The 22110-nt window shown below is 37.1% G+C and overlaps 1 long non-coding RNA gene across 1 annotated transcript in view; it reads left to right on the plus strand.

The window, feature by feature from the left end:
• LOC122178528 overlaps positions 1 to 18543 on the plus strand; it is a 61872-nt gene extending 43329 nt beyond the window's left edge. Inside the window, exons 2-4 of the long non-coding RNA XR_006178367.1 lie at positions 8925 to 8981; positions 9238 to 9275; positions 18533 to 18543. This is a non-coding gene — a long non-coding RNA (uncharacterized LOC122178528). The remainder of the gene's footprint in view (positions 1 to 8924; positions 8982 to 9237; positions 9276 to 18532) is intronic.
• Positions 18544 to 22110: the final 3567 nt, after the last annotated feature.

Consider the following 22110-nt stretch of genomic DNA (forward strand, 5'->3'; position numbering starts at 1 on the left):
TTTTTTTTTTTTTTTTTTTTTTTTTTTTTCTTCCCACTCCTGCCAAGGTCTTGCTGGTCAGGTTTTTTTTTTTTTTAATTCAGCAGCAGCCTTCAAACATTTATCACATCAAAGCTTCTGCCTGCCCCACAGTTCCTAGTACTGATAATTAAAAATTCAAGTGCATCTCTTTCTGGATAGGAATGTGTTTTGTGTTCCTAGTAAAGTATTGTTCTCAACATCAGCTTGTTGAAAATTGATACCTCTATGTCTACAGGTTTGTGACAGTTGTGTTGCACTGAGGCTTTCAGCTCTACAATATACTGCAATTTCTGGTTTAAAAAGGAACCTTTTTTTATTTTAATTCACATTCACTCTGATGTGTGCATTTGGTAATTCAGCCTGGGTGAAGGGAAGGAGGAAGAGCTGCAATTAATTTCCTTCTGGATGTGTTTATTACATGTGTTAGGAATAGGTTGCATGTCTAGAGCTGTAGTGTCAGGGTAACTCACTGAACCTCAGGTACCTGCAGGAAAGCACCTCCTGCATGGCTCATTAGCCTGGTCACTGGGATCTAGATACATCTAATTTAGTTCCACTACATTTGCACAATACAGAAGGTTGTATAGGATTAAAAAGAAATAGTAGAAACATTGTGTAAACATCTGGAGTAGGGCTTGGGAACCTGCACCCTATGCAGATGGTATGGCCTGCAATTTAATATTGTATGACTAAGGGCCAAATGTTTACTTTTTCAGTTGGTTTTGTGTTTTTTTTTTCATGCTGTTGTTGAATATTGCTAAGGTCAGAAGAGCTGGCCAAAGAAGCTTTAAATTGGTAGCTATCCCTCAACAAGGGTAAAGATATTCCACCTTTATTGTAGGATTTCTGTGGATTATATCTTAGTGAGCACATTCTGTTTTATGCCTAGAAATCCCCTGGGTTGATCTCTGCCTTCCTCACAAGATCTTTTCATAAGGGAAAATTTTCTGGATGTACTTAACTGACCAGATGCCTTCAGCACAGCAGCTATTAACCACTAATCCAGCATAAAACTCGTAAGTGCAGCTGCTGCAGAAAAGGACAGTGAAGAAACACAGAAGCTGTGCCCAAAGACAGAAGAATAAATAACAGTATGATGATAATTACCTCCTGTATCGCACTGTGGTAGTCATCAGAAATACATTTGCTATCTGCTTTTCCCTCTGTCAGAGATGGGCCTCCCTCATTTGCCTTTTAGAGAAGTTCTTGGGATTGTGGCTAAATTGGTAGGAGTAATTAGACAAAGTACTGAAGTAAACCCCTGTGGAAAGAAATACGTCTATTAATTATCTTAGTTGAGCACTGGCCAACCTTGGCTTCTTCCACATATAAGTAATTCGATAAACAGCTGGGTAAAGTAATTTTGCTTTATCTACTTCCAGATAGGACAAAAGGTAACAAACTGAAGTGATTTAGAAATTGGGAATCTGTCACTCTGGCATTGACTTGTTCAGTTCTGGTCAATCACCTCATATCCTCTGTACAAAACGCTGAATGTTTACTTCTGCCTCTCTGACCTTGTCAGATTGAGGAGCCCTTCTAAAGCAAAGTCCTTCACTTAAGCTGCTGGCACAAGTCAGAACTGGGTGAAGTCCTAGTGCATGTGTCTTCAAATGTCAGCTGGCATTCTTTTTAGGTGTCAACAGACTGAAAGATCAGCATTTCCAAACAAAGCCAATGTGCACTATCATATCTTATAAGGGACACACCTTGCCTCTTAATCATGGTATCCAACTTGAAATCAGTGAAAAAATTGGGGAAAAAAAAGTTTTAAGAATTGTATAAGCATTATATAACTGCAGGTATATTGACAGTCAAAATAAGAAATCGGAAATCAAAGTTCAGAAATTGAGTGAATCATAGGAATTACAGCTAACTAATGACTAAGCAAAGCAATTGCATCGTATTTGATGCTCCATCAAGATGTAAGAGTGTATTTTGTACGATTGTGACTCAATACTTGTGGATGAGTCATTTCTCATTGCTGGGCCCCCAGTGCTGATAGTTTTTTGGCTGAGAAAAATAAGAGAGGAGGTGGAAAGAGATTTCAACCTACACAGAAATTTTAAACTTCACAAATACAATAGAGAGGAGTGTTTTACTCCCATTATTTTTTTGAAAGAGTCTTTATTTTTGGTTAGGATATTTTCAGTGAAAAAAAAGATGAATTCTCACAGGAACTCTATTTATGTTGGACACTTCATATTTTATGTTGCAGAAAATTAATCTGTGACTATATTGAACTTTGAAAAGAAACGCTTAAAGCAGTGCAGTTTGTTTTGTCTATGGCTTTTTCATACAGATGATTTTATAGTACTTAACAACCAATAACACATTTGTAAGAAGATAATAACAGTGAAGGGAGATTGAAATCTATAAAAACAAACAGGAGAGTATAGAAACCTTTAATGAAATATGTATGTCTAATAGAAACTGCAAAACAAGAGTTGCTAGCAGTGACAGTATTCTGAAAAGGTGAATGATTAATGGGGAACAAAATGTGAAATCCTTACCTCAACACTGGTGTGTCTGTGCTGACCAAGTGAAAGGGTGATAATAGAACAAAGAGTCTTGGAATGGGTCCTAAAACCTGTTTCTAGCCAGAGCAAAGGTTTCCCTGGCTTAAGACGTGATAGAATCACAGAATTGCTCAGGTTGGAGAAGATCTTAAAGATCAAGTCCTAATCATACTACCCCAACAACTCTGTGCTAAATCATGTTCATGAGCACCATGGTTTAAACACATTCGGAGATGGTGGCTCAACCACCTCTCTGATAGAATCATAGAAATGGTGATAAGGATTATAATGTTTTTCTTTCTTTTTTTTTTTTTTTTTTTTTTGAAGCTTCAAACTTCTCTATGGGTAGAGACAATGGGTCATTTGGTGCACTTTGGGGCTGCCTGGTGTGCGCTAATGTACCAGATTCGTGACTCCGGAGGGAAAATCATTTTCCTTCCTTTTTCTATTTGTCAAGTCTGGCAGAGGCCCAGGGGAAGTTTTAGTTCATGAAGCAATATGTGTTAGTTTCTCATTATTACCTGGGAATCTGAAGTAACTGGTTCACAGAGTACCCAGGGAGCCAGGATGTGGGCAATGTGAGGAACTTTTTCCTTCATTCTGTGTCAAATTAGCTGTGTTTTTGGACCTTTTTATTCCAAGTCTCCAGTACGTTGCAAGGTTTGAGCAAGTTTTTTTTGTCTGTTCTGTGGAAACAGATCTTAAAGCAGTCTTCTGGACTGAGTGACTGTTGGATTGTATTGTCTGACTGAAGGAGCTAGGCATCAGAACTTATGCTTCCGCCCATGACTATGGTGGTAGCTCTGTGTACATTGGTTATAGAGAAATCCACGAAGCAGGATTGATTCAAGAAAGTTGTGGTTTTGCTAGCAGAATCTGCTTTTTTTTTTTTTTCTTTCTAAATGCAGCTCTGTAAACCATTTGCTGGGTGTGATGTAAAATACCCACACTATGGAATATTACATCATTTTTCTTCCCATCACAGAATACAAAATCACTGAATGTCGCAAAGGGAACGTTTTCTACATTGCTTATTTCGACCTCCATACTTCCAGAGTCATGTCAGTGATGTACTTTCAAATGAGATCATGTGATGCAAATTTGTAAGTTCTGCTTTGAAATGTGATCTGAGCTCTGAGAAGAGCTACTGAGTAATTTTTAAATTACTATACTTACAGGGAGAAATAAATGGCTAAGCGATGATTTAGTAGGCTTCTCTCTAAATCATCATGATGTTAAAGTAGTTTAAATGTCCATGTGTGCACAATATTGAGTATCTTGAGTATTTTTTGAGAACTGGACTTGTTATCAATGTCCCTAAGTAATGTTATTAATTTTGTGAATGAAAATGTTTACTACAAATGACTAGAAAGAACAGTTATTTCTTATCAGTTTTCTGAGGTTTCAAACTTTGACTTTTTGCCCACCTAAGAACAAAACTGGAACGTTTTGATGATGCTGCACAGCAGAATTGCACAGAAGTTGCCCATTTTCCATTTTTAAAAGGTCAAGCATTTAATTCTGGTCTCTAGCTAGAACCTGATCCCTCCACGTCTTGGATACCTTCCAGCTGAAAACTTTGACCTCTTTCACTGCCAGTGTTAAAATTAGTTCTTGTTCCAACTTCAGAGTCTTTTAAAACCAGAACAAAGCAGCAAATTGTCAGCAAATCTGAGACAGTAAAGAACATGGTGTGAAGAGAATTAAATGGATAGGCTCTAAGAATGAAGACATAATCAGGATTTACACAAGAACCAATTTAGCTTAGAAGTCCCATTGATTTCACCAAAGCAGTCATGAGTTTTCGGCCATTTGTGTGGAAATGCACACAACACCCCAAATTGAAAACATTGCTGTATTATTTATTACCAGAAACCTTTGTATCTGCAGCTGTTCTGCACGATTTTGTCACTTTTTAAGTGTTTCTTCTGAACTAAAAGCCAGTTGTACTGTTTATTCACTTAATACAGTTTTATTTGAGTTTTAATGGGAGAGAAGTTTATTTCAGTATCAAACACGAAGTAGAGAATATGAACTAGATGTTGAGGTCTTTTGTGAAATATTTTGTTCTTTTCAAAAGTGACCAACCTTAAAAGTAAACTTCTATTTGCCTTTGCAAAACTATCAGTTAACACAGAGGCCCTATTTTTGCCCTGGAAGCAGACTTTAGGGAGAAACCTAAGACACAAACTTTCATGAAGATAGTTATTCTTTCAGTGTGTGAGCTTTCAGGCATTCTCCCATAAAGCTGATGGAGGGGGAAGAGCTCAGATGGCTGGATTTTTTTAAACAAATTTGATTTTCATTCTTTTGGTCCTGTGTGTTTGCCTATGTTGTAGGTGTCCTTGTAAGACTATGATAGCAAATTACATGCTTTTTAGGCTAGAGTTTTTTCAGCTTGAAAGGTTTTTTTCTATGAAAATGGGTAGATATGCTGGAAGAGTTTGATATTTTTAGGGATTTCTAAGATAAAATGACTTTTTACTGAGAGAAAACTTTATACTTGTTAATATTTCTTTTCATCCACCAGTCTGCTACGCACTTGTACACTGCCTTAGTAGGTGATGATTGGAGTCTTTAAGAATAGTAGTACTGTGAATAATATGTTGTGGATGAGCCTCACTACAACATTTTATTTTTCCTGGGAAAAGAGCTTGCATCATTATTTTTGTTATATTCTCTTACATAAGCTCACAGTCCAGTTATGTGTAGTTTTTTCATTTTAATTTTTGCGTGGTTTGCTAGTTGAGGTACTGAAAATGTTTTCATTGCTCTTGAAATAGGTTGTTTGAGGGTTTTTACTTTGTACTGCATAGGTAGCTAGGCATCTGTTGGTTTCATTGATGTTAACCACTAAAATAAAGCATTCAAAGGCTTCATGGAAGCCTTTTGTACTCCAGACTTTGAAGAGTATGCTTGTTTTGGCAGCTGCTAAACCTGTGCATGGAATCAAGTAACCATGTTTCACCATTGTTTTCCCTCCCCATTCTGTACATATTTTCAGTCACCATAATTGATGGCTTTTTTATAGAAAATAAATTTCCATTATTAGTCTAGCATATCAAATTTAGCGTGTCATGCAACGTGCAGGTATTTAGACAACAAAAATGTGCACTGCTGTTCACAGTGTTTCTGTTGCTACTGCAGTCTCTGGTAGTCACACATTAGGTGGTTTTCTTTAATCTTTGTATAGACCTTGAGATTATATATAATATGAAACTGCAACACCACAGCAAAGACTGACCAAATCAGAATGATCTTGACTTCATTTTACACAGGTACTTCTTCAGTACCTCAATTTGTTTTTAAAGAAATGTTTCTCACGTTGTCAGTTTGCATAGAGTCATAGAACAGCTTGGGTTGGAAAGGATCTCAAAAATCCTTTAGTTCCAACCCCTGCTGCAGACAGGGTTGCTAGAATTGTGGTTTTGAGATTTTCCAGTAATAGTTGCATGTTTGGTTCTTAAATAGTTGTAAACCCATTTATTTCCTTTCCTTGAGATCTCTGCAATAATTTCTTTCTGTCAGGATTTCAAAGTATGGCTCTTGAAACATAAGTATGGTTTGCTTCAAATGCATTCATGATTGTAACAACTTTGTTCTGCATTATTGATTTTAGTATTTTTTGTGTGGGTCAGCAGTTGACTCAGGAATAAAAAGCTGTACCTTCACACCTGCAAGTAACACTTGACATTTCAAAGCATTTTAAGAGTTGCCTTCAGTTAGTGTTATCTCAATATTTGATCCTTCCTGCTTAGGTATGGGGAGACTATTGTCTTCCTCTCTGTTTGCCTGTGTACTTGGGGAAATTGGTTGCTCTGTGCTTAGTTTGGCTATCGAGTCTGTAAGATCAGAAGAATAAATTGGGTACTGGGACACAAGTTACTGTCAAGTTACCTCGGTACCTTATCTGCAAAGAAAGACAATGTCACTTGTCATAGATGACTGTTGTAGGGCAGCAGTAGCCCATTACTGGCCAAGGAGCTTTGAGTGTTTTTTCAAATATCATGGTCTCTGATGAAGATGGAGTTTTCCTTATGTAAATGTTTAAATGGAATTATCACAGCATGTTTATTTCTGGAATATTAAACAGTTCCACTGCTAAAGCCTTGTCTGCTTAAAAAAAATGGCTTCTTGAAGTTGCTCAGTAGTTCTTCCTGCTGTCAGGAAGAACTTCTTGGTGATCAGAAGACTAAATTATCAATTTGGACCAAAGCTGGATGATGATATTGATCTCCATGAAAGAGGAAAAAATACCTACCTTCAAACAGACTCACTTGTGTGGTGGAAAGTGTTTGAATTTCAATTCCAAGATTAAAAAAAATAGGTTGATAGGTTTCTTGGGGCGTACATTTTGAGCTATTAATTTCTGAATATTACCAGTTGTAGCTACAACAGAATTGCCCAAGGTACAGCAGGATATCAGTATAGGATTTCAGTTCCATGTAAGAAGAACTCAATGAGATGCTTCACTCAATGGCATTTAAAATGTATTACTCACTAAGAAAAAAGTGGAAGAAATGTTTGAAATTCAAAAATGTGTTTATAACTCTGGGAGAATTTTCATTTTTGAGAGCAGAAAACTGTTTTGAGACAGTTGCAGAATCAAAGCTGAATGAAGAATAGTGTATTTAGTTGAATATTTACTTGCTTGATTCTTTGTGGCTGTTGTACTTTATTCAACATAAATATTTATAATAATCTGTTCATTGGAGCTCCAGCACTAACTTTTTCCATCTCCAGGAGAAGTGGAGGGAGGTGGAAAGTATAAAAGAGATTCAGCATTATCTCCGAGTATTTGTCCTGATTGCAGATACCTATTGCTTAAAACATAAGGCCTTGCTCTGAGGTGGAGAGTGGGTAGCCATTTGAGCAGCATGCTGGTAAGGAGCTTGCCAGTTTGTGCTCATTACAATGAATCCTACCACAAAGCAAGTAACAGAGTAGTGAAAATCATCCTTTGCAGACTGAAGTATGCGTGATGCGTATCAATTGATATATGGGTGGCACAACTCAGGGATGTTGTGTGACAGCAGGTGCTAGAATACCTACCTTCATCTTGGTTTGTTGCCCTTGGTGAAAACAGCACAATCCAAAATTATTGCTTTCATTGTAATGTATGCAGGATTGTGGGCACACTTTCATGTCATGCCTGCAATACATCATCCTGAAATCAGATGTTTATTTAGGCATTTCTAAGCAGTTTCAAGTTAAGTTGGTGTAAGTTGTAGTCTTGGAGCAAAGAGATCCCTTTTGGATTTGTTTTGGTATTTATTGTCTAGAATTCTTCTGAGTTTGAAGTAGCCATGGTTCTTTCCACAAATGTAAGTGGTGTGGATAGCTCTGATTACAGCTAGATACATTTGCACCACAGTGAGGATTGCTCATTCTGAAATGATGCCTAATTATCTAAAGGGCATACAAATGATGTAAATAGGTTTGAGTGAAAAACTGAGACTATTTCCCTTTTATTCCTGGTGAACAGCTAATAAGCCACCCTTTTCATCTTGGTCTATTGAAGCAGATACTACTACTAATATATTCATGAAGAATATTGAACCAAATATCTATATATATGTTTTTGTAAGCTCTTGGCATCTTTTGTGTTACCAATTGTCGGAGCCAACAGACGCAGAATTCAGTATTAATGAAGACGGTGCAATTAACAGTAAGCCCCTTTGCTTGGATACATTCTCTGTGTGTTAGTGAATACCAATGAAAAGACAGATGACAGAGGAGTGAAGTCATTGAATGGATTTTGGCTCTACCATGTCTGCATGAGGCTCTTTTTATGCTCCAAAGCATCACGGAAATGGTTTAATACATGGAAAGCAGCAATAAATTATACTTCTGTATAAAAGCAGTTTGCAGATTGAATTTTCTTTACCCCAATTATATGGTCTGTTTGTATATACTCAACAAGCACACAACACACACTGCATGTGTGTGATTTCTAGATACGTAGAGATATTCAATATTAGCTCATTTGTATTCTAAGTAGAGCCTGGAGTACTCAATTTCTGAAGATCTGTGTTTTCATATTCAGATTACTAGAATAATACTGCATATTTAATTTTGAACCTGTGATAAGTTTTACTAACTTCAGACAAAGACGACTAATTTTTGTAAGTGACTCTATACCAGTATTTTGAGGGGAAGTCTGTGTTTTGGCAAATTGTGTTTTGCAAAATACATTAATGCTATGAATGTGAGAAGAAGGTTCCTGATCAGTCACTCCAAAATACCAGGAACAATATCTGGGAGCTCAAATGTGGTAGTAAATACAATGAAGTTATGTACATTGAGTTAAACAAAGCAACGTCAGTGCTAGACAAGCCTTGGTTTTTGTCACATCATATGAATTCTCTTAATGCTTTATTTCAGGTAGATGATCTTTCTGGCAGTGGCAATGTCTTCATCAAATACCTCATTGCTCAATAGGTATGGTGTACAAGTAGGGGTGATGGATTTATTAATTACTGTAATTGTTAAGTTTCTATGTTTTATAAAGCTTTGTGTGGTAATTCTCCTGCTGTCAGTGAACTTGAGTCACTCTGATCAGCTCAGCATAGACAACTGTGGGAGACATGTCTCAGCGTGATTTTTCTTAGGATTTGCATTGTTCCACTCTTTGTTCTACTTTCCCTAATCTAAAAGGATTTCTGTGGCTATGTGGATAATTCTGCTTCTCTTATAGGGAAATCTGATGCTTAACACAGAAGAAAGAACAAGCTGGTAAGTGCTGAAAATGTGGATGGATGAAGCAGTGCCTCTTAGTCCTTGACTGAGCCAGAAATAGCAGAAGGCATTTAGACTTTGCTTAACTGGATTATTGTTGGCAGAGAAGTGGATGGCACTAGAAGTACAAGGGGATGTGGCACTGGATTCCCGGGGCTAGATGTAGCTGGGCTTTGTGGGCCCAGCTGTGCCTGAATGGGCCAGCAGAGGCAAAGCTAGGACGTTTCCCTTGCAAATCTCATTAAATGTTGAGTTGACCTGCAGTAGGCTGTGGATCAAACTGTCTAGGATCTAAGACAGATTGGCTGAAGTGCTCTGAAGAAGAAAATATGTGATAATAGTCCATTGTTATTTTTTTTGTTTTGTTTTCTTTCCTTTTTTCCCCAACTCCTTTTAGTGATAACTATCCTTGAAGCTGGATACCATGAAAGAAGCTGAGCAAGTCAGGTCCTCTATTCTAAGTGATGAATTCTTACAGATTTCTTAACTCATTTGTGTGCAGAGGGCTTGAGTAAGACTTGAGTTCTACAAAAACATACACGCACAATGAGAAAACACATTAATAGCCCACTGTACTGAACGTTAGGAAGGGGATATATTGTACATTTATGCTGAGGAAAACTTAAACACTGAAATACCAAGTCCTTATTGTGTGGTGGAATGGCACTTCTTTTCTAGGTAGGAAAAGAACTTCCATTTCAGCACTCTGAAAATGTTATTTTCCTTTTCGTTCAGGCAGAGTAAAACTTGCAGCCTGAATGTTTTCAATAAAAGTGAGTGTTGTCTTTAAGTATGGCCTGTAAAACACATCTTAGAGTAAACAAAAGGATTTGGTTTTACTACCTGAATTATAAAGCAGTGTGATCTAAGTCGAACTATAAAAAGTAGCAGGACCTCAGTGAGTGTCTTTCAAGGAAAAGCCAGCATAGCTGATGTACAGTGGGGCTACTGCCCACTGAGTTAGCATCAGGCCCCAGCCCACGGGTGGTGTGAGTGAGAACAGACTTTGAGGATGTGTGGGAAGACAGAGAATATAAATATTGTAACAGCACATGAACAAAGTGCATTTACACTTGGTAATGTTGCCATAGAACTTCAAATTCTGCAATATCCATAAACTTCCATTTATGAAAACATCTGTGATATATCCTCGTTACAGCTTAGCATGGTGCTTGCCACAGTACTGGTGCTCAGGTGATGATACTCCCTGCTTGTTATTTGTTGTGATTCCATCATAGCGCTCAGGCAGTCTTGCTCACTCAGATCAGTGAAGCTCAAGAAATGATGCGGGTGATAGGTCTACAGGATAAAACACAGAATTGCTTCACTGTACAGTGGTGTTTAATTGTTTAATATGAGTTGTTAATCAGTGTTTTGAAATATAAGTTCTTTGTTTAGAAGGAAATAAAGGCGTATTCTGTGAAAATCTTTGAAACAAAACTATTACCCTAGTGTGAAAGGAGGCCAACGTACTTACAATTTTTCAAAACTTGTATCACTCCATGAAATTTGAAATGTTGAGCAGGTTGGCAATACTCCACATTTGGATCACTTTCATTGCTTTCCACTTTTTTTTTTTTGTTATACAGAGAAGTTAGAGCTTACAAGTGATCTGTGAATTGTATCAGAAAGTTGATTTGGGTTTCTATTGTGTGTGAAGCAGACTCCATTGCACGGAGAGCCTCCTGCCCTAAACTTAATTGGAATAAGTGAATTAGTGAGAAATTCCCAGTTTTGACAAGGGTGTATTTTTCACGAGCAACAGATTCTATCAGATCACTGGTATATTTTCAACGTTCCAAACAAAGTAACTTATTTTCAATTACAGCGAAGAGGAATTTGAATCCTTCTGCCTCATCAAAACTGGCACTGAATCCTATGCAACATTTTATCCTTTCAGTTAGTAGGATAGCATCAAGAGTAAAAATGAGTTACGTTCTTTGCCCTGATGAAATATGAGGGAGAAGATTACTTAGGCAACTCAAATCAAATCTGTTTCATTTGTTCCAGATAACATTGGAACACTGCATCAGAATTAGGGTCTGTGCCAGCAACTGTGCAGATTCATGGCAGCATCCATTCTGTGGTGCTGCCTGTGCATTGAGGCATGTAGCTTCTTGGTCTCCCTGTGGGTACTGAAGAGATCAAGCTGTTTTTCATCCATTCCACTTCTTTCATGTGTCTGACTCAAAACATTTTTAAGACAGCAGAAGACTTCCTGTGGTTTGCCAGTGTTGATCTCCTGTTGTACTCAAAGGAGAGCAAAGGTGACAATGACAAACAATTCCCTGGTGTGGCACATGAGGTGGGAGGTTACAGTGAGAGCTCAACTACAACCTGTCTGTAATCCTTTCTGTGTGACAGAGGTGAGGGTATATGTCATGTAACTGTATTTCTTAAAATCAAACAAAATCTATTCTTTTGTTTTTGAAGCCAAACAGGCAAGAGATGCATAAAGATCTCTGTATTCAAGAGAGACATCCTTGAGAGTATATAAAGAGCCACCCTATGTCTTGTTTAATAACACAATTTTTAGTAAATATATTTTAGACAGTTAAATCAGTTAGTGAAAGTATCACAAGGAAATAGGATGCCAGTTTGCTGTAAGCCTAAATTTTTGGCTGAGATTCTTTAGCTGTAAAAGATGTTGCTATGTAATTCTCCCTTTGGCAAGGTATATGTATCACTGTGGTGCATCTCTAAACAGCATGTGAAGTGGCTGTGCTTTGTTGGATGGAACCCATAATTCACAAAGCACTCGGATCTCTGAACCTCTGAATCCACTTCAGGATGCAGAGTGTGCCACTGCTGTTCAAATCAAGGGACATGGGGCATTTGGTCTCCCATGCGTGTATGTTGCTATGCTGGCTGGAGTCTTAGAGAGGAAAAAAAATCCAGAAGTAATGCATGATGTTTTGTGTAAGTGGACATGGCTTGTCTCTCTGTGTATTGCGTTCTGAAGTATTTTCAACATACTTGCTGTGAACTACTTCTACTGCACAGTGGATACTCTGTCCTCCTGAAAAGCATGAACAAGTTATTGTGGTTAATGATTATAGCTGTTAAATGTTTGTTTCTGCTAACTTCATCATGTCAGGCTCTTACTATCTCTCTCTATATTTATATATATATATATAGAGAGAGAGAGAGAGAGAGAGATTAAAGAAGATGAATTTCCCATTCAAAAGTCATTTTAATTTTTCAAGTTGTTCATCATGTCTAACGTTGCTTTAGGCTGGATTTGGTTAACAGTGGATAGAACTTCATCAGTCAGATGCTTGAACTATGAGTTTCTATTTAAGTAATCTTTTCAAATTGTGCATAAGGTTAAAAATTGATATTTTGATTATTTCAGCTTGGAGAGATCTTCTTAGGTCCCCTCATCAAGTGAGCTTGCTGTAAACAGGCAACAGAAAACCCATAGTGAAGTGTTTTCTATACCACATAAATTTAAAATATCGTTTAACACGCTGGAGAACTACACAAAAGTACCACTAATATTTTATAATGATAAAATGGTGCTTAGTCAAAGCTTTATATTTTCACAAAAAAGGCTTCCTATTACTTCAAAAACAGAGTTCTCCAGTACCCAGATTCATTAAAAGCTCTCTGTGCTAGTGAAGTAATTGCTTCTGGAAATTACAAAAAGCTTTTTAGCATAGTTAGAATGCCTCTTAATTAGTGTTTCTATACTTACAAGAGTTATAGTACAATTTTAACAGATTTTGTGGAAGAGGTTTTTTTTTTGGCAGGACTTCTTAGGAAGAATCTGAAATAATGTCATGAGAAATAGAGCTTTATTCTTATTTCTGTTTTGTTTTCACTATAAAGAAATTGTGTGTGCTACATCTATTGTGTAATTTCTCATAGTCTTTCAAAATGTAAAGCTTAATCTCATTCTACATCTCTATATTTATTTTTATTTTTGCTTAAAACTGTTTTAGTTTTTCTGATGTGGGCTGCACTATCTAATTTAATGTTACTTCTACGGCATATCTCTGTTTCTCAGATACCTGAGCAAGTAGACTGAACTGCATTCCTGGTAATGTGACATGATCATCTATGTTTTAAGGCAAAATAACAAGAAAAAGACATTCAGAATTCCATTTCTTTATTTGTGTTATATGATATTTGCTGTTTCATATGATGATAGTCTAACATTTATTCACTTAATTGTTGGTCAATTTAAAAGACTTGAGAAGAATTGCAGCTGGATGATGGGACAGGTTACTGTCTTACTGAGAGGGTATTGTGTTATCAATCTGTACTTGATTTTGTAGGCATCAGTAGTGAGTGTTTGGTCAAACTATAACAAAGTCACTGTGTGATTCACTGACTGCTGTTCAGTGACGTGTCCCACTCTTTGTTGATAAATTGCAGATCTCTGCATCCTCTGCATGGTATCTTCTGTTTCCCATGAATTAATGGATTTTACTACAAGAACTGTGTGAATTTGCACACACAGCTTAAAATATCCCTTGTGTAAATTGTCAACCTGAGATTAAATTTGCCTCATTTGAGAATCTTATTTTTCTCACGTATAATTAACTATAGCCACTTAATTTTTCTCACTCAGAAACTTCCTACTTTTAATTAGAAAATTTGAACACATTTTATCTTCACATTTAAAGAAAACTACCAACTTTATTTAAATACTATTCAATATTAATGTGTACGGGTTTTTAACCTCTTACATTAAATATCTTTCTGAAAGAGTTTCTAGAGAGGTTTACGAAGATGTGACAAAAGTTTGGCAAGACTTCCTTCTTCCCTCTAGTTAAAAGCAATGCTTTTAGTGGACATAAAGGGAGTCGGATTGACAAATGTATTCACTTCCCACCGGTGAGGTGAGGTCCCTTCAGGGAGTGTGGGCTGATGCATTTTTACCTATTTTCTGGCTGTGTAACTTTACTGATTTCCAAAACAATGTCATCAATAGGGCAATGAGTGGAGAATCAGGTCCTATAGATTGAGGCTGCAGAGTAATCTTTATGCAGTATTTCAAGGTGACAAGCATAAAAAGGACCACATGCTGCTATTGCATCTACTTCCCTAAGTATCGACTGTCACAACTGGGTCCAATTCTGTGCGTTATACTTGGGTGTATAGTCACTTTTCATAAGTCATGAATTATAAATATCTTAATTATCTTAATTATAAATATCTTAATTAGTGTCATGTTGTAGTTTAAGTAAAATGTAAATTTTATCTTAGAGAATTGTAACTACATTTAAGTCAAGATAGAGTAACCTTGCCTATTGAATATATTTCATCCCAGAAAATAGCTATTTATTGTTTCATTGCCCATTTAATTTTCTAAATCATGTGTTTAATCAATATGCACTATAATAGAGGAAGCAATTTGTTTTCCTGGAAAGATTTGTTTTCACTGATTGCGTAACACAATGAATAATGAAAGCATCCTAAATATATCTTGAAGTGAATGGTAATGTGTCTCAGAAAATCCCACTTGAGGAATTCAAATTGGCTTCAACAAGCGAGTAGTGTTGTATAGGATGTAGCCTATGTGTAATGCATTATATAAAAATATATTGGAATGCAGGCAAGATTGTTAAGTAAGGATGAATTCTTTTTGTAGATGTGTGCTGGAATAAATTTTAACTTCAATCTTTCATCTTCCTGGTTCTTTTGTTTGGCAAGAACTGAAAATAAGCTTAATATTTACAGAGTCAGAGTGCACTTGTTGGCTGGATCCAGGCCTGACTTGCCCATGGCCAGACAAGCAAGCAGTAGATTTATGCCATGCTTGTCTGTAGCTTGCTGCAGTCATGATAAGCTACTACTGTAAACAATCATGTTGTGGGCTGAGATGCCTCTTTCTCAGGTAGTAAAACCTCTAAAGAGCAGGTAGAACTAGAGCACTGCAACAACATGCTATTCTCCTTCCCAAAGGTCTAGGGAGGAAGACTGTGTGTGTTCTGCCTGGACTGATCCCACTCAAGGATTCCTAATGTAATTGTGAAGCACAATCAGACCAGATGTCAGCCTGCTTGTAGTGCCAAAATGCCGTTAAAGGAACTGAACTGGGTGAGCATTTAGTTTGCAGCCTGTGTTGACAGCTTTGTATTACTGTTGTTAAGCTGTGACTGTCTTCAATATTTTTGTAATCGTGTAATGATCAAGCAGTGTTTTACAGCTGTATATCTTCAGTTACCAAGTTCTCAGAGCACACTGCAAATAATTAGTCAGATATTGGAAAGCTTAGGATTTGCCTCCAACTATGAATTATCTCAAAACATGGTGATAAGGAGTGGGTATTGATTTAGTTCAATGAGATCTTGCTTTATTGTTCCTATCATAATTTTCTCGTGAGGTACTCATCTACGATTTAGATATAAGGCACCTTTTTTAGAAAAAAAAAAAAAAATCATTGTAGACATGCAGAAAGTAAAGAATAATGTTCATTTGTCGCAGTGGACTGCAGTTATAGCAGCAGAAAAATGTGTTTGCTGGATACTCCTTTAGCTCCTTCTACTTGTTAATATTTCTCATCTCAATATACCTCTGTTCTCCCATAGCTACTGGTTTGCAAGTACACACTGCTGGCTCATCTTGAGCATCTCATTCACCAGTACCCTCAAGTCCTTCTCAGTCTGCTTAGCACCCATCCTTTGTATGTGGTTGGGACTGCCTCAACCCTTCCTTCTTGCATTGGCTAGGAAGTTTTGCATGGCAGAAAGCATTCAGCTCCCTGGTTGCAGAGAGCTGGTTTAGATAAGTATATTCCCTTGTTTGTTTAGATCTTGCTTTCTCTACAAAAAACAAACTACTATAAAATAAAAATAGACTCGTTATGCCTTTTTCAGCTTGTTAAATTGATGTCTTATATTAATCTTAACTTCAATATACAAAATACAACCTATAGTAGTTGTTATCAATTCAATGTGGTGGCTGAGCGTAGTGTGACATGTTTAAACTGTGGGAGATGAAGGCTCTGGAAAGAACTTCTGAGTGTAAAGATACAAACTTACATACGTAACTAACACTCCTATGTGTAAGTAAATGTAGAGACTTGCATATATATATATATGTATGTTGTAGGTAGTTTGTTTTTTAAAGTATGTCATCAGTTAAAAGTGACTTTTATATGTTGTCCAGACTGTAGAGCTTTTGCACATTAAATGACTTTAAACTTGTTTTCTAAACACTGTGCCCCTCTTAGTCACCTAAGTATGCTCAATTTCATAATATTGTCATCAAGAGGGTGTGTGCACGGGAGGAATATTTGATTGCATTCACTAGGAGAGTTCAGTTTTGTTCTTGTGTTGGTGGTGGCTATGAGGAAGAGACATCATAGAATCATAGAAAGTCCTGGGTTGAAAACCACCATAATGATCATATAGTTTCAACCTCCCTGCTACATGCAGGGTCTTTATTGCTGTTCTAAACATATTTCTAACACTGAAAAAGCAAAATAATTGCTTGTAAAGAAAAAAAACAGAGGAGCTTCAGATGCAAGACATGACTGGTGAAAACTGCTGATGGGAAAGGCAGTGGGAGGCATGACCTGCAGATTGATGGGTACCTGGCTGGCATGTTTCATACCAACGGATCAGTGCAGCCTACACCAGTCCTTGCTATCTAGAAGTCTTAAGATTTAAACTGTGACTGAAGGTTACTGGAGTGAAGGGAGAGCAACCAGCTGGCTGAACAGTTGCTTCCCCAGAGGGAAAGACTTGAAATTTTATGGTGTTAGTTATACTTTATGAATTAATACTTATTATTCTGCTTATTTACCTTGTGTTCTCCTTATTAATGAAGATGTTTAACTGTTCTAAAAAATCTGCAGATGGGAAGAAGTGGTTGCTCCGAGTATAATTAGTATAATTTCCCAAGATCCTTGCATAGGTCTTAAAGCAAGTGTTTGCTTAGACGATCCCTGAAATTTGCATGCAGTTTTGTATTTCGCAATTGGATTGTGGCAGGAAAGTTATACTGAGGAGTAGGTTAGTTGTTTAATTAGCCAAAGCAATGAGAGATTGACCCAGGGATATGGGATTATAGGAATGTCTCAAATCCAGTACTGAATTAACTCTTCATTACTGTTTTTGAGGTTGCAGGAGGGGGAGGTAATCTAAATTTCAAAGGCATATACATTTGTGAAAGAAAGATGAGTAAGGACTCTGTGTTAAGTTCCCTTTTAGGGTAAGTTAACTTGTGATGGAGGACTTTTTTTCCCTCCATGCTGAGAAGTGATTGCAAGAATCCTTCAAGAGCAGATATCTGAAGCACCATATGCTTTCAACATTTAGTCTTCATCTTTTTTTTTTTTTTTTTTTTTTTTTTTTTTTAAACAAGTACTTTGTGTGATAACAGAGCTGTTGTGTTAACCAGGAATTCAAGAGATGCTGGATGCATTTTGGCACACAGAGATTCTCCTTTCAGAAATTGGATCAGAAAACCATAATTTATAGTTCCTGGGGAACCTTTCTGGGGATACACCTCTGGGTTGATGGCGTTTTGACAGGTTTTTTTTTTTTTTTCTTCACACCATAAGCTGTGTTTCTCAGCAAGGAGTAGCAGCTCTGGTATTGCTATTGTCTCAGCTTTATTTTGCCTATACCAAAGAGGTTATATTGTGTGTGTGTGTGTGTGTATGCAAAGGTCATATTTATTTGTTTAGATAATAGATTGTTCTCTTTAATTGCTCAAAAGTTGATCTGAATATATCATTCAATGTTTTATCTCTTAGTTTCTTCCCCTCTTTGATATTGAAGTGTCATTTCTTGGTTTTGAGGAACTTTGCTCTTTTTCTTTTGGTTGGCTTTAGAAATTCTTGATTTGGCTTATGTATGGAGTACTTTTCAGAAAGATTCCTGAAGAAATTCCTAAAGTTGTCAACTTAGTTCTGCTAGGAATGTGAAGCACTTAGCAACAGATACTATACCAAATCGCATGTGCTAGGACTCGTTCATTTGATTCCTGTTTCATGTATTTTCAACAGCTCTGCAGCTTTTCTTCCACTCTTTGAGTACTGACACTAATACAATTGCTAACCATACAATGAGCTGGAGGAAAGTGAGTTTGTGGTGGTGATGACAAAAATGCTGCTTTTCTGCTTTAGTTGACAAAAGCTATCAGTGTCACTTGTAATGGGGAAAAGCAATTGACTGATCTTCCTTAAGTTTGTGGAGTTATTGCTGTTTTCACAACAGAGGGGGTCTTGCAAAATGTAGAGACCTACAAAAATAAGTAGGTTGCTCTGAAAGTAATGCCTCCTGTTTATTTTGCAGACACTACAATGGATACAAAAAGCAGAAGAACGCTGTTTGATAGAGCAAATTTCTCAGGTATAAGCCACTATTTTTCGACATAGTCACTTCTATTAGCTCTGCATTTTTGCCAATGATGAACAAGAGTCTGTACGCACAGAGGAGGTAACCTGCTGTCACCACTACAGAAATGCACATTCACTACCTTACTATTGTAACATTTACTGTTCAGTCTCCATAATCACTCAGTAAGCATCAGTGATTAATGGGTGCCATTTTTTAATTTTTTTTATTTTTTTTTTTTTGCTTGGAGGAGTTCATAGACGCAGCAAATATGTGCCATTGCTTCCATGTCAGACACTGGTTTGTCAGGCTGCCACTCTACTGCTGTTGCTGCACAGCAACAAAATGTAATGGAATATTGGTGGGAAGGTTCAACCTCTACTGCCATACTACCATCATCTGCCTCTGTCGTCATGGGCTAATACTTTGAAAAAGAAAAAAGATACAGCATTTCTGGAGCAGAGACCTTCTACATATGGACACAGATCATTCGTATGTACTACTGAATTGACATCTATACTTTCCGTCATGTCCCCTCCACTTACCTTGTCTTGCCTGCTACTTAGAGCATTAACAGCTGGTGTTCTGTATACCCATGCTCCCTTGCAAAGGCCATTATGGTAGAGAGTTAGAAAAGTCCACAGTTGATATTCTGAGAGAAGGCTAAAATGTATGCGATTTTGTGATATCTTAAGGCTAATATAATTTTTTTTAACAATCAATTTCTGTATTCCTGTTATTTCTAGCTCCTTGAATAACTTTCTCATCACTCTGAGCAGCCAATTATTTTGTTACATGCAAAGGTAAGAAACTGATAAAGAGGAGTCAAACTGACTTTGTGAGTAGTTTGGGGTACTTCTGGATGGATGGACAGTCTGATATTTTACATCTGAGTCATGGATGTAATAGGATTTGTCAAGATGTTTTTAAGTTTTATGATAGTAGTATTTAAGTGTTGCTTGGATGAAAATAACATACAACAAAAATCTATATGGCATTAGAATTCAATAAATGAACCTCATTTTTTTTCTTGGAACTTTTAATTTTGACACTTTTGGTACAATTTTCCCAAACAGTAAAACTGGACTCAACTGCACTATTAAGACTGGTTATAAATTGAGCCAATGCTCATACTGCAGTGATTAACTAGTTCCTGCAACTGAATATATCTCCATTGGTAGCTATAGCCTGCAAGGTGAAGTGATTGCTCATAAATACTGAGCAGATATGCCCATATATCACTGCATAAAGACATCAATCCTTTTCAAGGTGAAAAGGATATTTCTCAAAAGCAAGCATTACTGCATTTTGCTGCAGCAATAACACAAGCATATTTTCATTTTTTAACAGCTTTGTTCCTGTTAGAACTGAAGTTCAGGAGGAAGGGCATTTTAAGCATGCTAACCAACAGAAAAAAGATAAAATAAATTGAGTTGGAAGGGTCCCATGAGGATCACTGAAACAACACAGGCTCCAAATAGGAACATTCAAACCCTGTGTCTGAGAGTGTTATCCAATCTCTCTTTGAACTCCAACAGCTTGGGGCTCTGACCACTGCCCTGGGGAGCCTGTTCCAGGGCCTCACCATTCTCTGGTGAAGAAACTTTTCCTGACCCCAACCTGATCCTCACCTGATGCAGCTCCATGCTGTTCCCTTAGGACCTGTGGATGTCATCAGAGAGCATGGCTCCATGCTGCCCCTCTGCTCCCCCCATGAGGAGCTGTAGACCACCATGAAACTTCCCCTCAGCCTATTCTGCTCTGAACTGAACCAACCCTGGACCATTGCAACTCCTAGTATGCTTTGTTCTCTAGATCCTTTACCACTGGTTGGCAATTACGGCTGTTAAGTGCATGCTGCCAATTCATACTCAACTTGCTGTCAACCAGAACCATGAGATTGCATTCTATGGGGCTGTTCTACAGGGATAACCAGTGTTGCACTGTTGAGGGTGCAGAATATGATACACATTCTTGTGAAACTGCATATATTTGGTGCATGCCCCATCCTCCAATTTGTCAAGATCTCTCTGCAAGACCACTGAGGGAGTCAACAGCAGCTCCTCCCAATTTAGTGTTGTCCACAAACTTATCTGCTGTACCTTTTAAGCCCTGCGTCCAAGTTCTTGATGAAAAGATTAAAAAAACCCTGTTCCTAGCCCTGTGGAATCCCACTACTGACTGGCTGCAATCCCAATTTAACTCCACTTACTGTAGCAATTTGAGCCTGATCTCTCAACAAATTGTTTACCCACCATGTTGTTTTTACCTAGCTGTATCCTGGATATATTTCCAGGATATCGTGAGAGAACTTTGAATTCCAAAAAGATTATATCAACTGGTTTCCCTTGGTTTGCTAGGTGGGTGATATTGTCATTAAAGGAGGTCAAATTAAACAAGGCTTTCCCCGCCTTCACCTTTGTTATCTGTGACCAACGACTGCATTGTCCTTCAGGTATTTATTTATTTATTTATTTTTTTCCAGTAACTCTAAGAATTACATGTTGCATAGTTACAGGATACAAGTTACATCACAAAACATGTAAAAGTGATCAGTAGTTTCAGTTCTACTGGTGATGGGAGTTCTTGACTGGGTATGAATTAGATCTGTCCTGGGGCTTTTCCTCTGATGTTATTGAGACTTAATGCGTGAAAACTATTTGTTATTTCTTGAGTTACTGTCACCTCTGTCTTTACCAGAAAAGGAAAACTGACTTCATAAATTAAATGTTTATATCTGAATTGTAGGTTCAGTTTTTTAGTGTTGCCAGAAGTACTTATGTTTGTGTCATGTTGGGTGAATCACTTCATTTGAAGTGACTTTTTCATCTGTAATGCAGCAGTTTATATTTCTGTCCTAAACAATTTTGGGGGGAACGGATCTACTAATATGTGTCAGAAGCTCAGAAACGTTATTGGCAAGAGTCCTAAAAATCTAGACAAATAACAAGATTTTCTGGAAGGAAAATTGAAAAGTGGCAGCACTTGGTCCTTCCTTTCTTCTTTCATTTATGTAGTTCCCTCTTGTCTAGCTAACTTTGAAACAACACTTGATATTACCATAATACCAAAGAGAAAAGCATGTAAAACAAAAATAATATTTTTCATAGTGTTAAATGAGACTGGAGTGCACTATTTTCAAGCCGCATGCTATTTCCTATGCAGGATAACATAATACACTCTTAGATGCACAAAGAGAACGTACAAGAAATCCATTTTCAATTTTGACTAAAATGAGTTTAAACACAGCCCCTTTTTGAACATTAGTGTTTGTCAGACCATTTTAAAGTTCTTTGAAATATTAATGGAGTCTCAGAAACCTTTAAACTCACCTAGTTTATTTTTCAGTTCCATTTGCAGATTATCTTTTTATAGAGGAGTAATGCTATCCTTTTAAACTTCTTTGAATATCTGAAAATTTGCTCTTGTTAGAGAGGGATAGCTCACTCTTTCATGAGAAACTCAGAGACGGATAGCTTATCTTTCATACCTAACATATATAGAATCCAGCAAATTTATCACTTATTTACAAACAT

Source organism: Lagopus leucura, unplaced genomic scaffold, assembly GCF_019238085.1.
Source record: "Lagopus leucura isolate 7727_CA_CO unplaced genomic scaffold, USGS_WTPT01 Super-Scaffold_100002, whole genome shotgun sequence".
Lineage (NCBI taxonomy): Eukaryota > Metazoa > Chordata > Aves > Galliformes > Phasianidae > Lagopus > Lagopus leucura.